Source organism: Eschrichtius robustus, chromosome 1 (genome assembly GCF_028021215.1).
Source record: "Eschrichtius robustus isolate mEscRob2 chromosome 1, mEscRob2.pri, whole genome shotgun sequence".
Taxonomy (NCBI): Eukaryota; Metazoa; Chordata; class Mammalia; order Artiodactyla; family Eschrichtiidae; genus Eschrichtius; species Eschrichtius robustus.
This window is the reverse complement of record NC_090824.1, coordinates 123,773,910-123,791,769: the sequence shown is the minus strand read 5'-3', so window position 1 is coordinate 123,791,769 and position 17,860 is coordinate 123,773,910. Positions and strand designations below refer to the sequence as shown.

Sequence of the window (17,860 nt, the reverse complement as noted above, 5' to 3'; positions counted from 1 at the left end):
CAGTCTCATCCTTCTGGGACTCAGTTCCTTCCCTGTCAAAGGGAGAGGCTGACCTAGAACCACTCAGGCTCCCTTTTTAAAGAAATAAAACACTGATGATAAAAAATAAATAGGTCCCACAAAGACATCTACTCTTTCTTCCTGGATGTAGCAGACCCGACGGCTTTGTGGCTGCATGTCAGGCTGCCCGTGGCTGACATCTTACCCAGAGGGAGAGCTCCGTTAACCCCGAGGGAAGGGCCCAGGACTGACAGGTGCTGAGCCCAATGGAGAGCCCTTCAAGGAGAAAATTAAGCCTCTTAAAGTGCCCTCAATGCAACCTCTCAAACCCAGGAATAATCTACACTCCCCTTGGAAGATGTGCCACACATGATCTCAGGCCACACTCGGGAAATATCTCCACTTACATCAAACTAGGTCCCAGACACGGATGCCAAGTAATTCAACGGGCAGTCGTGAAGCATGCAAACAGAAAGAGAGGGGTCTTGATTTAAACACACAAAGTTTGGAGCCTGGGTGCCTGCGAGAGTAGTGCAGAGGGCAGCAAGGCACACTTCAGCCATCTGCAGGAATTCACTCAGCCAGGGCCTCAAACATCGTATGAGGAAAAGGAGACATCTCTCTGTGCGGTCAAGTGGACTCTGGGGACAAGTGATGCACCAACAATTCACCAGAACATTGAGGTCAGTGATAAACACTTAAGGCAAGTGAACTTAACATCTTCAACCCAGCGGCGAGTGACCAAGCAGACGTTTAAGAGCCCCTCTTCAGAGATAAAAGCAAGAGGCAGCCATTTGTCTCTGTCTAGCTGTCCTCAGCAGGTGCCTTCCACCACTCAACAAGTATTTAACAAGGACGGGCTTCATTCATTCAGTGCTTGAACCCCTAACTCTCAGCACATGACCTAAGAAACACTGCCCCCAAGGGACAACACTTTTCCACCTCAACATTACTCTCTTCCTTAGCTCCAATCTGGAAAACAATGACTTTACCTCGTGGAAGGCTAACTCTATAACCAGCAAGTTTTCTTCATCAATTACTCACATTAAAATTTTTTTGTTGAATGAACCTATCTATGAAACAGAATCAGACTCACAGACAGAGAATAGACTTGTGGTAGCCAAGTGGGAGAGGGGTAGGGGAGGGATGGATTGGGAGTTTGGGATTAGCAGATGCAAACTAGCATATATAAGATGGATAAACAACAAGGTCCTACTATATAGCACAGGGAACTATATTCAATATCCCGTGATAAACCATAATAGAAAAGAATATGAAAAAGAATGTATGTATATGTATAAATGAATCACTTTGCTGTACAGCAGAAATTAACACAACATTGTAGAGCAACTATACTTCAATTAAACAAAAATTTTGTTGATTATCTATCATGTGCCAGATGTTGTTTTAGACACTTGGGGACACAAGTCCCAGCGATGTTTTCTCTCATGAGCTTACATTCTAGTGCTATGAGACAGACAATAAATGAATCATGTATGTAACACAGGCAGACCTCATGTTACTGCACCTCACTTTATCGCGCTTTGCAGATACCATTGTTCTTACAAATTGAACGTCTGTGGCAACCCTGCGCCAAACAAGTCTAACAGGACCACTTTTCTATCAGCATTTGCTCATTTCCTGTCTCTGTGTCACATTTTGGTAATTCTCACAATATTTCAAACTTTTTCAATATTATTATATTTGTTATGGTGATGTGCGATCAAAGATCTTTGATGTGACAACTGTAATTGTTTTGGGGGCGCCACAAACTGCACCCATATAAGACGACGAACTTAATCAATAAATGCTTGTGTTCTGACTGCTACACTAACCTGCAGCTCCCCGTCTCTTTCCCTCTCCTCCAGCTTCCCTGTTCCCTGAGACACAATACTGAAATTAGGCCAATTAATAACCCTACAAAGGCCTCTAAGTGTCCAAGTGAAAGGAAGGGTCACACATCTCTCACTTTAAATCAGAAGCTAGAAATGATTACAGTTAGTGAGGAAGGCATGTCAAAAGCCCAGACAGGCCAAAAGCTAGGTCTCTTGTGCCAAACAGCCAAGCTGTGAATGAATGCAAAGGGAAAGTTCTTAAAGAAAATTGAAAGTACTACTTCAGTGAACACACAAACGATACAAAAGGGAAACAGCTTTATTGCTGATATGGAGAAAGTTTTGTTGGTCTGGATAGAAGATCAAACCAGCCACAACATTCCCTTCAGCTAAAGCCTAATCCAAAGCAAGGCCCTAAGTCTCCTCAATTCTAGGAAGGCTGAAAGAGGTGAGGAAGCTGCAGAAGAAAAGTGTGGAGCTAGCGGTGGTTGGTTAGTGAGGTATAAGGAAAGAAGCCATCTCCATAACAGAAAAGTGCAAGACAAAGCAACAAATGCTGATGTATTGGGTTGGCCAAAAAGTTCGTTTGGGTTTTTCTGTAACATCTTGCGGAAAAATCCAAACGACCTTTTTGGCCAACCCATAGAACCTGCAGCAAGTTATCCAGAAGATCTAGCTAAGATTATTAACGAAGGAGGCTACACTAAACAACAGATTTTCAATGTAGATAAAACAGCCTTATACTGCAAGAAGATGCCATCTAAGACTTTCATAGCTGGAGAGGAGAAGTCAATGCCTGGCTTCAAAGGACAGGCTGACTCTCTTGTTAGGGGCTAATGCGGCTGGTGACTTTAAGTTGAAGCCAGTGCTCATTTATCATTCTGAAAACCCTAGGGTCCTTAAGAATTATGCTCAATCTACTCTGCCTGTGCTCTGTAAATGGAGCAACAAAGCCTGGATGACAGCACATTCAGTTTACAACATGGCTTACTGAATATTTTAAGCCCACTGTTGAGACCTACTACTCAGAAAAAAAGATTTCTTTCCAAATACTACTGCTCATTGACGCTGCACCTGGTCACCCAAGAGCTCTGACAGAGACGTACAATGAGATGAATATTTTCCATGCCTGCTAACACAACATCCATTCTGCAGCCCATGGATCACGGAGTCATTTCAACTTTCAGGTCTTATTCTTTAAGAAATACATTTTGGGGCTTCCCTGGTGTCACAGTGGTTAAGAATCCGCCTGCTAATGCAGGGGACACGGGTTCGAGCCCTGGTCCGGGAAGATCCCACGTGCCACGGAGCAACTAAGCCCACGCGCCACAACTACTGAGCCTGCGCTCTGGAGCCCACAAGCCACAACTACTGAGGCCATGTGCCACAATTACTGAAGCCCACACACCTAGAGCCCATGCTCCGCAACAAGAGAAGCCACCACAATGAGAAGCCCGTGCACCACAACGAAGTGTAGCCCCCGCTCGCTGCAACTAGAGAAAGCCCGCGTGCAGCAACAAAGACCCAACACAGCCAAAAATAAATAAATAAAATAAAATAAATTTTAAAAAAAGAAATACATTTTGTAAGTCTGTAGCTGCCATAGACAGTGACTCCTCTGATAGATCTGGGCAAAGCAAATTGAAAACCTTCCAGAAAGGATTCACCAGTCTAGATACCATTAAGAACACTTATGATTCACGGTAAGATGTCAAAATAACGTTAACATGAATTTGGAAGACATTGATTCCAACCCTCATGCATGACTTTGAGGGGTTCAAGATTTCAGTGGAGGAAGTAACTGCGGATGTGGTGGCAAGAGCAAGAGGACTGGAATTAGAAGTGGAGCCTGAAGATGTGACTGAATTGCTGCAATCTCATGAGAAAACCTGAATGAATGAGGAATTGCTTCTTACACATGAGCAAAGAAGGTGGTTTCTTGAGATGGCATGTATTCCCAGCGAAGATGCCGTGACGATTACTGAAATGACAACAAAGGATTTGGAATATCACACAAACTTAGCTGATAAAGCAGCTGCAGGGTTTGTGAGAACTGACTCCAATTTTGAAGCGAGTTTTACTGTGGGTAAAATGCTATCAAACAGCACGGCATGCGACAGAGAAATTGTTCGTGAAAGGAAGAGTCAATCAATGGGGCAAGCTTCATCACTGTCTTATTTTAAGATGTGGCCACAAGCACCCCAACCTCCAGCCACCAGCCCCCCAAACTGGTCAGCAGCCATCAACATAGAGGCAAAACCCTCCACCAGCAAAAAGATCATGACTCTCTGAAGACTCAGAGGATGGTTAGCACTTTTTTGCAATTCAGTATTTTTTAATTAAGGTATGTACATTGTTTTTTTTAGACATAATGCTATTGCACACTTTTAGTAGACTACAGTACATTGCAAATATACACTGGAAAACAAAAAATATGTAGGACTCTATTCTGATAGTCACTTTATTGCCGTGGTCTGGAACGGAAGCTACAATATCTCCCAAGTATGCCTGTATCAGGGAATAATAAATGATATGAAAACAAAGAAGAGGCTGAGAGCAGGGGCTGGGGGATGCCAGGCAGACCTCTAAGGAGGTGATACTGGAGCAGACTCCTAAGTCAAGTGAAGTGTGAGAGAAGAGCCCCCTCCTTCAGCAGCCAGGAGAGGGAGATCCAGCAGCAGAGCAGGAGCTGGAGCGGCCAGAGTGCAGGAGGAGAACCAGGTGAGGATTGCAGTGCAGAAGCCAAGCGAAGACAGCCAACGAGAGAGTTGGCTAACTGCTGCCGAGAGGCTGCAGGCAATGGCAACTAAGAGTTGGCCATTAGGTGTCACTGGTACCTGAAGAAGCATGGTTTTGGTGAAGGGGGGGTGGGGCAGAAGCCAAACTGGGGTGGGTTCAAGACAGAATGAGAGGGGCAATGGGGCAAAATGTATGACAGTTTTTTTTAGAAAACACTTACTCCAAGGGAGAATGAGGAATTGGAAGAACAGCCGACTAGGATATTGGGTTGAGAGTGTCTTGTGGTTGCTGCTTTCTCCCTTAAGACGAGAGATACTAGAGCATGTTTCTCATGGAGATGATCCATCAGAGGGAGAAAACTAATGATGCAGAAGGGAAAGGAGATTCGTGCATGAGTGAGAGCCTTGCATGCCAACAGGGAACGGGCTCCAGTTCACATGTAGTTCCAGCGCTGTGTGGTTACGGTGCAGGGAGGCTAGCAGATTTAGCACGAGGAGATGATGAAACTAGTTCCTAGCTGCTTCTTTCTTCTCCATGAAATAAGCCAAGTCATCAGCTGAGAGTGGGGTGGGGACAGAAACATAGTGGGCTGGGCAGTGTCAAGAGTTGGCCTTGAGGTTTATGGTCATAAATCAAAAGCAAGACGATGCAGATGGCTGGTCTTCTCCAGCCAGGTTCATCAGCCTGAGGCAGGAGCACAGTGGGCAGAGGGTGGGGGTTTTCCCAGGAAAGTAAGACGAAGGGAGAAATGGTCAAAGAGGTTGAGGGTGTATGGAAGCACCTGGGGGTAGGGGTGGAGGGGAGAGTGGTAGGAGGTAATAAGTATGACGGACGATGAAGTGGAAGGGTCACCAGGTCAGAGCCCCATGTAGGGTGCAGGATAGGTGGAACAGGGTAATAACAGGAATAAGACAAAAGAGAAAAGGTGAGGGTCGGACTGGAATGCTTGCCAAGGTTTTGGTGGAGGTATAGTTACTGGTAATGATAAGGTCCACAACTGTGGCTGCAAGTTTAGTGGGTAATAAAATCAACTTAGTGGGTCATGACCAGCAATTTTTTTTAATGACACAGAATAAGAAGTATGCAACTACATTATACCTAGTAAGGGTAAACACTGTTTCGTGAAACTTGTTTCAGTTGTGTGTGTATTTGCATTGGGTCTCACATAAGATGTATTTCTCCTATGGATCGGGGTTAAAAAAAAAAAACCCCAGGACACCAGGGCACGGTTTCTCTACCATGGCACTGCTTACATTTTACCCCACGTGATTCTCTGTGGTGAGGGCTCTCTGGTGCACTGTAGGGTGTTAGCAGCATCCCAGGCCTCCCCTCACTGGACGCCCGTAGCACCCCTAGACATTGCCAAATAGCCTCTGGGTGGCAAAACTGCTGAGAACCAGCAGCCTAGAAATAACCATGGGAGGGACGGCTGAAGTGGCGAGAGAAAAAGATAACTAAAAGAGAGTTGGTCAAAGGACTGAATTGGGGGGACAATCTATATAGATGTCCAAGTTACCAAACATGTTGATGGGAGGAGGGACTGTGGGCCAGATGAACAAGATCTTCAAAGAATGAGGCAAAACAACTACTGAAGCCCGGGCGCCTAGAGCCCGTGCTCCGCAACAAGAGAAGCCACCGCAATGAGAAGCCCGCGCACCGCAACAAAGAGTAGCCCCCGCTCGCTGCAACCAGAGAAAGCCCGCGTGCAGCAACGAAGACCCAACGCAGCCAAAAATAAATAAATTAAATAAATAAATTAAAAAAAAAAAAAAAGAATGAGGCAAAGTGACCCAGAGGGCTGTAGACGAATGTTCTCTACCCCGGCTACACATTAGAATTACCTGGAAAACTCACCCACCAATGCCCAGGCCCCACCCAGACCAACCAAATCAGAATCCCCAGGTGACCCCAGTGTGAAGCCAAGGTGGAGACCCCTACAGAAGATGCCCACTCTCCAAGGCCCAGCTGAAGTATGACCTCCTTCATGAAAATTTCCCTCCTATTTCACTTCTTTTCATACACCCCACTCATCACAACGAATCTTGCTTCGCTTATAACTTACATGTGAAATCATCAGAAAAGAAGAAAGCCACTAAAATTAAGCAGCTAAAAACAGAACAAGTGTTTATCTGCTGAAGAATTTTAGAATTAGGAGATCCGCTAGCGGGGAGTCTTTCAGGGAAACTTCTTGACCTTCAGGTCAGCCACTCCTCTGGAGGGCATCCAGACAAGTGAGGGTCCCCGAGCACAGCCCAGCACTTATGTGTCACTGATAAGCATTGTTAGAAATATGTCCCCTCTGGAGACACTGTAATAAACACTTGTTGAAATTAATGTCTATTGTACTTCATCCCCACCCCACCCCAAATGCACCAATGACTAGATTACAACAATTTAAGCACCATTTATTATCTGATCACCATTTTCTTCACAATACCCTTCACATGTAGCCAACTTTTTATTAAAAGCAATCAGTGACATCAAATCTTGAATACGTATATACGTATGATGAAAAACAAAAAGACAGGAACCAGAGACTAATAGTCTTCTCTGCTTTCCCATGAGAAACCATTACAGAATATTTCAAATATCCCTGAACTCTGACGTTCACTGTTGATTAACCACATACAACCATGTATGAAACATCACTACATCCCCAAACACCTACAAAAGATACAGAAAACAGTTAAGTAAAATAACTCAAATATTTCTTTTTCCCAGCTTGGTGAAACTGATAAAACTGAGTTAACTTGCCTTGATTGGCACCCTAACTTTCATCCATGAAAGGGCAGAGCACTGGCTAGACAAGAACACAAGAGCTGCAAAACAGAGGAAGCTGTTCCTCTACACCAGTGGTTTGCAAAGTGTGGTCCAGGACCAGCGAGATCAGCATCCCCTGGGAACCTGGTAAAAATGCAAATTATCAGTCCCCACCCAAGACTAACAGAATATGAAACTGTGGCCTAACAAAGTGGGTTTTAACAAGTCCTCCAGGTGATTCTGAGGCATTCTCTCCTGGAAACCACTGAATCTAAACCATGGTTTTCAAATTTGCAGCACAGCTCTGGCTTCCAGGGGGTTGAGACTCTGAGCCTCCCACTAGCATTCACAGAATCACGTGGTATGTACTTTTTAAAATGTGAACAGAGATTCCATTGCTTTTGAAAGTTTCATTTTTTTGTAGTGACTGCCAAGAACTGAAATACTATCAAGTTTCAAAAATCACATCAAGGGGCAGGATTGAAAATGGTACACAGGGAGAGCAATCAGCTAAGCTAAAGATAGTGTGGAAGGAGACCAGGGTTCAAATGACAGCAGAGTCATCTAACAGCAACTCTCTGGGGCTCAGGAATACCAAGTTTGACGAGATGCTTCTCCTCTCTAGGAAGACTCGTCAGTTGCCCAGAAGACCTCCCCTCCACCTTCAGAATAGGATCAGAGAAAGTCAAGGAAAAGGAGACTGCTTGCTAAGAGCTTTCATGACCTCTTATTGTCACTCTCCTGGGAGACAGAGGTAAATAGCTCTTCCAGAAGCCATGGCTTACCCTGAAGGAATTTACTTAAACTTGGGAAATCTCAGAATTTTAGAAGATAATTAACTGAAAGTTTCCAAAGAGACAAGAGATTGCTGCAGAAGGCATCAGAGAAAACATGATATTGCCCAAATTTGTTTCTGAAATGGTTCCAGACAAATTTCCTATTCATTAACCAAATAATACTTTAAAGAGTTTTCATACAGGAAAGCCTGCAAGTTTGAGCAAGTAAACCATTCAAGGTGTATAGGGAGCAAGTTAATCACCCCTCTGCCCCAATGCTAATTTTAAACAATATTTAGTTTTATGTGTCCTTCCATATCTTTCTCCAAGGTCATACACCTAGGGCTTCTTTTTTAAATCGGAAATAGGATCATACTATTGATACATATGATACTCAGCAACTCGATTTTATTTACATGTAATGTATCGTAGACATCCTTCACAAAACAATCCAGAGTAGCTGCACCCTATTTTATTCATCCTACTGATGGACATTCATGTTGCTTCTAGTTTATTTACTGTAGTAATCCTGCAATAAACATCCTCACACACAGATCCCTACATGCTGATGTTTTTACTTCTGTAAGAAAGGATTCCAAATATGCAACTGCTGGTTCATATGGCATACACGTTCCAAATTTTCACCAAAACTGTCTGCTTTCCCTAAAGCCTGCACCAGTTCATACTCCCCCCAAGAGTCTGAGGGTTGCCCCCAACCCACCTAATGGAGGATGTTACCAATCTTTACAACATGAATTAATTGAACAGAAAACTAATATCTCTTTGTTTTTTAATTTGCATTTCCCTGACCATTATGTACGTTGAGGATCTTTTCACATGTTTATGACCATTTGTACCTCTTATCTTAGGAATTGCCTGTTCACATCCTTTGTATATCTTTGATCATGCTGTCCTTCAAGTACTGTTTAATCTCACACTAATCCCCTCTCGCCCCCGGAATCTGTGAGATGTGTCAAGTATAAAAGAATATCACCCTCTAGGAACTCAGTGTGTGGGGTGAGGCCAGGGGATGACTTCTTAGCTTGAAGTACACGGTAAGCCCTCAAAAACAATTTCTGAATAAGTGAATAGCAGGCTTAGAGAATTCTGTTTGTTAAGAGTGCAGCTAAAAGAGTAAAAAGGAAACACAAATATTCACTACTTGTTCTGCATATTCAGGACAGCATCACTTTGGCTGAAATTAAATTGTTGGTTAAGGGAGAAACAAAACCATGGTCTTGGCACTGACTCTGACAATGCACTGTGAAACGGGTGGCAAAAGAGCCCAGTCTTAATTCATAGCTCTGGGTGGTACATAAACAAAGGCTCTCAAAACCAAGTGACACCTGCCACTAAGCCACAGGCTGTTAATTTGGTCAATGGACAGGAGAAGACTTCCTTAAACGTTTTGTTCTTTTTCGGTTTTTTGTCTCCAATGCCAACTCCTGCTTATTGGGGAAGGGGAGCGAGGAGGGCCTGCAGGGGGGTTTGACAGAGTTCAGATTCCTTAACTCTTTTAACTTTAGGCAAAACATCTGGTTATACCCAGCATCTATCCCCATTATTTGCAATAGTTCTGTTTGGCTTATGTCTTAACTAGTCTCCTTTTTAAATATAAAAGTAATAGGATTAAAAAGTTCTGGGGGAAAGTACTGTAATTAAAAAGGCACCAGTTGGGTATGGTAAGCTGTAATTCTGGTCCTGCTTATTAAGTTTTCCTTCTTGGCTTTAATTTTTTTTTGTACCCATAAAAATAACTTTGAATTATTTAACTCTTTTTTAGTACTTCCTGTATTGGCTAAACACCACCCCAAATCTCCAAGAAAACATTATGACTCAAAAGTTCTGGAGTAGTAATGTCACAGAACACAAGTTTTAGACACTGTCCCAAGAGTCAGGCATGCCACACACACACACACACACAGCCTGGTAACTTGACAGGCAACTCTCCAAAATGAATAGGCATTTTCTCACCTCTTGAAGTTACAAAATCTTCTTAATAGGAAAAAAATTGCAGGAACTTTGATCAAGCCATGAGGTTATAATAAGAATCAGGCAAGAGGCAACAAAGCACAATTTATAACACTTTGTTAAGAGAGGCATAAAAAAATAAATAAATATTGAGGTAGTATACTTGGGAATGAAGACTGAAGGGTTTGTAATAAAACTTCTCTTTTTTAAATCTTTTATTTTAGCATTATTGAGAAAACTCTTTTAAGACTTTTATTATGTAATGTTTAGCACATGCACAAAAATATGTGACACACACACACACACACATATATATATATAGTTATAAAGCACAATCCTAAGATGAATAAATACATCTTTAGATTTTTTTTTTTTTCCTGAGCATAGTTGGTAAAGATTTAAATTGTTCATCACCTGTAACCATCCTTAACTGTTCTTAGGAACAAATGATCTGCTGGGAGCCAGGAGTGGAGGCATGGGGGAATCAGTATAATTTTGAGCTATAAAAGAAACTGGACTAAAGCAAATAAATAACACACACACACACCTATTTCTAAAACCTGACTTTGCTTAAAAATACTCTAGGGAACAGTGTTTGAAAAACCCTGAACAAGTAGATTTAACAGCAAGTGAATTCAAGACCCATATAAATAAACCTTTGCCTAGAAAGAATTTCCCCAATAACTAATTGAACAGGATCATTTTAAAAGTGCACCTTCCCTTTGGAGGTAGAAGCACAACATCAATGCCAAAAACAGAAACTCTAATAACTCTTTAGTATCTCCTTGATGACCTGAGTGGGTACAAAGGCAGAGAGAAACCAGTGACTTCCCCGATCTGAGGAGCCCTGTGTTTCTGGGATTCAAGGTACCACTTCTAAGACTGGGAACTTTACAAAAGGGATGGAGGCGTTCAGCAACTGAATTGATTCTCTCCTAAATTAATTATGCTAATTCTAGATAAATGTATCTTAGGCTCAGGGTGTTCTCCACAATTCTAGGGCTCAGTGAAAACAAAATTAGCATTCGTGCAGGTATCCCTCCTCTCTCAAGGCCATTTGTCTTGTCACACCACCGCACCTCCAGGGTTTTTGCATGGATATCCCAAATCAGCCAACAAGGAAGATAAAATCTTGGAAACCCAGTGGCTGACATTCCCACTAGAGGCATTTATTGAAGTGGACAGACGCAAAAGCAGCCTAATCCCTGACAACAAAGGGCACATCTCCGAGATGAAAGCCTCCCCCCATCCCCTACATCCCTTCTGTGATCCCCTGAAGCCTCTCCAATGACAAAGCCCCAAAGTGCTGACATGACCTCAATAGTATGGCATCATTTCTCTCGCCAAGGAGAAAGGCTGGCACGTTCCTGCCAGCGAACTGTAGGTCAGCCAACACGCCCTTCCCCTGCCCCTTCGCAAAGCAGAGATCACAATCTATTTCAAAAGTAAAGATTCCCCACCGCCCACTCCTGAGGAGCCGCCAACTCCAAGCTCTGGAGGAGGGAGGATAGCGCGCAACCTGACGAATGCCACAACTCAGCACCCCGGGTACTATCAGTAAGTGGTACTAAGAGCACCAGGCTGCTTGTAATTTATTACATTTTGGGGGTCCAGTTCTCCGGAACATCATCCCTACTCTCCCGTCTTTAATTGTGTCTTGCACAACGCCAACACTTCAGCTCATTCCTCTCTCACCGTCTGGAAATAGCCAGAGGTTAGTTTTCACCACGAGACAGGGACTGTGAATCAATCTCCTTTCCCCAGGTCACCTGGGCTCTTCACGGGCAGCAAAAATCCAAGTTTCCCCACGCGTCACCTGAAGCCCCAACTTCTGGAAACGCCCCGCCTTAACCTCGCCTCCACGAGCTGGCACCGCGGCGAGAGACGAGCACGCAGCCGCGGACGCTGCTGCTGTCGCGGCCGCAGCCAGGGAGGCGAGAGGAGGCTCGGGCTGGTGTTCCGCCCCGGAGCCCCCGCAAGCCAGGCCGTTGGCCCCGACACGAAAACCGGGCGCCTTCTCTCCGCGGGGAGTGAGATCCCGCCTTCTGCGGAGCGCCCAGGCGGATCCCCGCGCCGGCAAAACGCTCCGCACCGGTGCCCGGCCGGGGGACGCGGCCAAGCGCACGGCTCCCGCGGAGCGTCCGGGCCGCCGCGGCGGCAGAAGAGGGGCGTGTTCCTTGCGCCTCGGGGCCCGACCGCCGCGTCTCGGCGGGACCGGGAAAGGAGGCGAGCCTAGCGCGCAGTCCCAGACAGCGGCTCTCGGCCCTCAACCCCGGCGGGCCGGCCTGGCGACGCGCTGCAGCCCGCGCGCCCTTGCGGGGACAGGCGCGGTGCGCGCCCTGCGGGGCCGCCTCCGTGCCGGCCTGGGCGCGCAAACTTTCCGAGCGAAAACCGCTCCAGCCCCTCCAGCGGGGGCGCCGCGCTCTCCCCCGGGCCCACCAACTGTTCGCCCCCTCCCCTCCGTAGCCAAGACCCACTGAAAATATGGCGCCCTCGAACGTCGTTCCTCGGTCCCCTCAGGGAATCCCGAAATGCCTGTCTCCAGGACCCCCGGCTCCCGGTGGGCGCGAAATTTCAGCTCCTGGGGCCGAGGAAGGAGAGGGCGCCCCTGGTCCAGCGCGAGGCCAGCGGCACTGAATCCCAATGCTCCCCTAGCTCTAGGTCCCTCAGCGGCCAGCAGTTTGCTAGTGGCGAGATTGCCAAGTAAAGGGGAATCGTGGAATCGGCAGGTCTGAGAGTCCGGGACTGGGAAAGGAGCTCCGCACCGGCCGGCTGTCTTTGCCTGGAGCCCGGCCGGAGACTTGTTTGCAAAGTGGCGCTGGAGTCGGGGAGACCAGTGCTGGAATGAAGCCGCTCCGCCCGCGCCAACTCTCCTGGCGCGGGGACCCGGCCGGGGCTGAGGGGACACTCCATGCAGGCGGGGCCGCTTTTCAAAGCCCAGTTACCGGAAACCCAGCGGGAGCCCCGGAGGGGACCGGCTGCCCACGGCTAGGAATCCGCTCTCGGGCGCCGGCTGCGAGGCTGTTTGCAAACCGCGGCGCCCGGGTCCAGTGCAGTGAAACATTCATGTGCGATAGACAGGTGCATTAATTTAATTTTATTTTTATTTTCTGCAAAAAAGCCCTCCTAGAACATCAAATCTGGGAGCTTTGCGGGGTTTTCTGCATCACTCACGAGATGCAAAAGGAAGGAAAAAACCACCCACATTTTCCTTCTGTAGAGGGGAGGGAAAAGACACGAGAAATTCATGCAACGTGCATGCAGCTGGAGGAAGAGGAAAACCCGAGTGAGTCGTGAGCCTTACCGGCGGATGCATTTACTGTCTCACTGCAGAGCGCCTGCACCGGAGTGCAGCCGGCGACCCCCCGCGCGCCCGGCGACCGCTCCGCTCCCGCAGCCGCCTCAGCCGCTGCCGCCGCCGCTGGCTCCAGGCGCGGAACAAGAGCCGAGGGCGAGCGCGAGCGCACGGCCCGGCGCGCCGGGAGGGCAGGAAGCGCGTCATCACTCGGGGACGGCGTGGCCCCGCGCGGCTCCGGTCCGGCCGCGGTGCAGCGCGGCAGCCGGGCTGGGCCGGCACGGGCGCCCGCGGGCTCCTCCTGGGTCTCTAGCCTGCTGTCCGGTGGTAGGAGGGTCCGCGAGGCAAGGCGACGCGCCGGCCGAGCTGTCGCAGAACTCGGGCTCTGCTGTGCAAGGGGGGGAGGGGATGCACCGTCTTGGGGAATGGGGCCCCTAGGTCCGCAGAGCGCTTCCCCTGACCGCTGGCCCGCCGCTGGAGGAAGCGAGGTGCGGTTCCGACGGGAAGACCCTGGTGGGCTCTGGGGTCCTACTGCGACTCTGTCGGCGGGAACCCGAAGCGGGATTGTCCCTCTCTATAAATGTCGCACACGCCGACACCTAAACTCAGCTGGTCAGAGGTCATTTAGGGATTTAGAGAACGGCTTTAGGGATGAGGGGCATATTCTATTAAGTTCATAAGAAGAAATTTTTCTCCTGCCTACTGTGCCCTTAAATAAAGTCAATTGTATACCTTACAGTTACACAGACCTTAGGAAATGTAGGATGACCTGAAACCCTTTGAGGTTTAGGAAGCGAGGAGACAAATCACAAAACACTATGTATTACATGATCCCATTTTTAAAAACTACGATGTGTGGAGAGAGGCAGAAAAGGCTGGACACATAAACACTAAGATGTTAACTAGGTCTCAGTGACTGGTGAAATTGTGGGTGATTTTTCTTTTTCTGCTTAGTTCTAGTTTCTGATTTTTCTGTAAGGAACACATTAGTAATTCAAAAAAAATTTTTTTTAATAAAAGATCTTGCATTTTTTTTCCATCCCAATATAAAATGACCAGAATTAACCCCTTTTCCCAAGAAATAGGTAGCAAATCTCTTTAGTTACTCATAAATGAAACTACTGCAACTTTTTAGTGTTTCTCAGAGCATGCAACTGCTATCCTTATGAAATGAAGATGATGTAAATTGAAACTATCTTGAAGAAGTCCATTGGGACATTGGATAAGCCTGGACACTCTATAAAAACAATAGCATGTTCTTGTCCCGGTTGATGGACTTGATTTTATCATGACCCCAGAGATCTTTATAACAGAGGATAGCTTTGTAACTTATTGCAGAGAATAAACTTTATAAATCAAAAAGCACGGTTAGAGAACCAATTAACAAGCAACTTGAGAAAGTTCTAAAAGTTGCAGGTCACTGACTGTTTCTAATTGCCCAGGAAAAATGGTTCTGTTCACCACAACTTTTTAAACATGCCCCAGTCTAACAATAACTGGTAGTGGCAAGAAGTCACCTCAGGGGATGGTAAAAAGTAAATGTTTATTGATTTCTGTAAGAGATTGGTAATAAGCTCATTAAATTAATGCCACCTAAATTGTCCCTTGGTTTACTGACCATATTTTTATAGTTCACATGACAGGTTTATGTAAGAAGCTCTTCAAGACAAAGAGAAAAATTGATTGCAACTAAAGTCATTTTTCCTTTCCACTTAGTCCTCAGTTCATGGGGCCCAATGGCTTCGCATCAAGCATCTCAAAATTGGATTTTTCCCCAACTTGGATTTCAAGATTTTCCATCACTTAATTCACCATTCTCAAAGTATCCCATGCTCTTCCACTGCCTGCCAACGAGAAGCCGTTTAATATTAGAAGGTAAACTCCATGAGAGCAAGGATCTTACCTGTATCTCTGTGCCTAAAAGAGGTCCTGGCACTTAGTAGGTGCACAATAAATACTTGTTTCATGAAAATAGCACATTTGTTAACTACTTGGCTAGTTCCTGAGATATTGGAAAAATCATCTCTCCTGCTAGACTGTCAGTGTAATCCTGGGAAACTAACATCTTGTAGTTATACATAGCATTGGTTTAGTCCAGTAATTTTACTCTTTTCAAAATAGCAGCTAAGTCTGAGACATTCAGAGCAGTGAGCTGCAGGTGTCTGAATATCTATGCATTATGTATCCAATTAGCACTATTTTGTGGTTCTCAGAGATCAATCAAATCCTTTCCCCCAATGAGAACATCAGTCCTAGAATTCTTTGCTTTAGTCTGGGCTTCTAACCAACTGACTTTGAACACTTCACCTATTTTTATAGTGTCTCAGTTTCTCTAACCTCTCCTATGAGAGAGGTTACCCTCTCAATAGCTACCCCAACAGAAGTAAAATTGATTTTACTAATAACCTACAGTAACTGCTCTGAAATTGAGACTCCTTCTCTAGACCTTAAAAGATAGTTATTTCTAAATTTAGAGTCAGCTATTAGTAGTCTCTCTCTTTACTAGTTACAGTGATCATAATTCATTGTAGACCAGCAAAAAACCTGATCTAACAGGTTCGCATTTTTGGACTTTGTCTCCACCCAGCAGAGGAAAACATGGTGGCATTTTATCTTGGAGTGTCTAGGGCCTGTGATAAAACTCATTCCGTTAAGCAGTTTACCAAGTCTTCGTATTGTCCCAGTTCCTGCCAAGCAGATCATTAGGAACTGAAAAAATATACATTTGTGTGACTAAAAAGTGCAGTATTGGGGGAAGTGAATCAAAGAGGTAGCTTCCAAGTCACTTACAAATATATCTGGAACTAAAACTTATTTTTTCCACAAGCTGGAGCTATAAAGACCAAACCAGACTTGCTTGGTGCTAGAGAACCAAATACTAAGAAATTGCTCTACTCACCCATTGCCCTATTAGCCTTAACTTCCTAACTTCCTGTTTGCACATGTATATACCTAAGCAAACCCAACTGTGTCCATATTGAAGAGCAAAAAGAAATTCCACCAAATATTTTGTTCTACTTTTGTTTATAAGATCATATTTTGTGCTATATCTTCTGGGGCTTCCTTTATACAATACACCAACAGTTCGTGATATTTTCCCCCCTTTCAAAATTGTCTTACCCACTCCCAGGAACAAGGTACACATGGGAACCACGTTTTCTGAAAATTGCCTGTTACTCAGAACAGAAAACCAAATACTCGGGCTTCTATTCTCACTTGACATTTTTAGGTTTACAGAAATCTCTCCATCTGCTTTCTAATTATAAGTTCTAGGAGAGAATACTACGTAATAATTATAGAGAGAATATTATCTGAGTTTCAGTAAAGCATGTAATTGATAAGTTACTTTTATTTTATTTGAAGGGCAAATATTTGACATTTTGTCAGAATTAATATGTTTTAGTTTTGTAGCTACCTCTAAGCATGGGGCCTCACCTTATTCCTGACATTCAGTATGAAGTGGTAGATGCAGATTTAAATGTCTTCTTTTAGAAGAGGAAATTACTCACATGGATTCAGGAAACAATTGTTATTATTGTACCCAACACAGGACATGCTTGAGATTAATTTTTCTTTTCCTATGGTATATAAAAACACACCACTGAAGGTTCTTTAAATGTCTCTGAAGAACATGCTGTCTAGAAGAATTCCAATAATTATGATTTTAAATTGGATTTATCTTTAATCCAAATCACATGGTTAACATCAGCAGTATGTGAGGCAGGATCTTTCTCTTTTGGTTGCTTGATAACTGAGTTGAGAAGACTTGTTTGGGGTTATTATACTTTGGTTAAAAACATTTTAAAATATTTTTATTGTGGATTATCAAAACTCTTTTACTATTAAATATCTAACTTTAAAGTCTCCCTGGTCATTTGGGATTTTTTTTAATGCTATATATATATATGAACATATTTTCATGAAATGTTCTCTAATACCAAGGTATTGTAGAAAGACTTTTAAACTAAAAAAAAAAAATTGTTTTTTTCAATCTGTGATCATGCTTAATTTCCCCTCTATCACTACAATATGTTGAATAAGAATGGCTTCTTTGACTCTGGAGATGTATTTACTTACATGTGCCACAAAATTCTTTTAAAACATTTTGTTTAGACATCAGACCAACTTTAATTTTAAAATAATATGTTTATTGTCATGTAAGAAATATCATTCTAAATCAACCTCAAATGGAATAGATTTGTTCTAAACAAATAAGATGATTAAATCATGCCTAAGTCATTAATTGTTTTTATTACCTAGTTGAAAGTGATGAACTGAAATATAGTTAATGTAGGTAGAAATTACTTAGATATTTTTAATGTAACTTCAGAGAGGTAAGTGATGGCTTTGTGTCTACATCAAAGACAAAATAAATATATCCAGCACAATTGTTACTTGCCTATTTCTTTACACCAATTTAACAAATATTTGTTGGGTTAGTGCCAGGACTCAGTATGAACATAACACTCTCCCTCCCAGCTGTG

The 17,860-nt window shown here is 44.4% G+C and overlaps 1 protein-coding gene across 3 annotated transcripts in view; it reads right to left on the bottom strand.

Moving 5' to 3' along the window:
• TLN2 (talin 2) overlaps positions 1-13,505 on the bottom strand; it is a 456,139-nt gene extending 442,634 nt beyond the window's left edge. For all 3 annotated transcript variants that reach the window (XM_068552880.1, XM_068552889.1, XM_068552896.1), the window contains exon 1: positions 13,386-13,505. The gene's annotated coding sequence lies outside the window, so the exon portion shown is untranslated. The remainder of the gene's footprint in view (positions 1-13,385) is intronic.
• Positions 13,506-17,860: the final 4,355 nt, after the last annotated feature.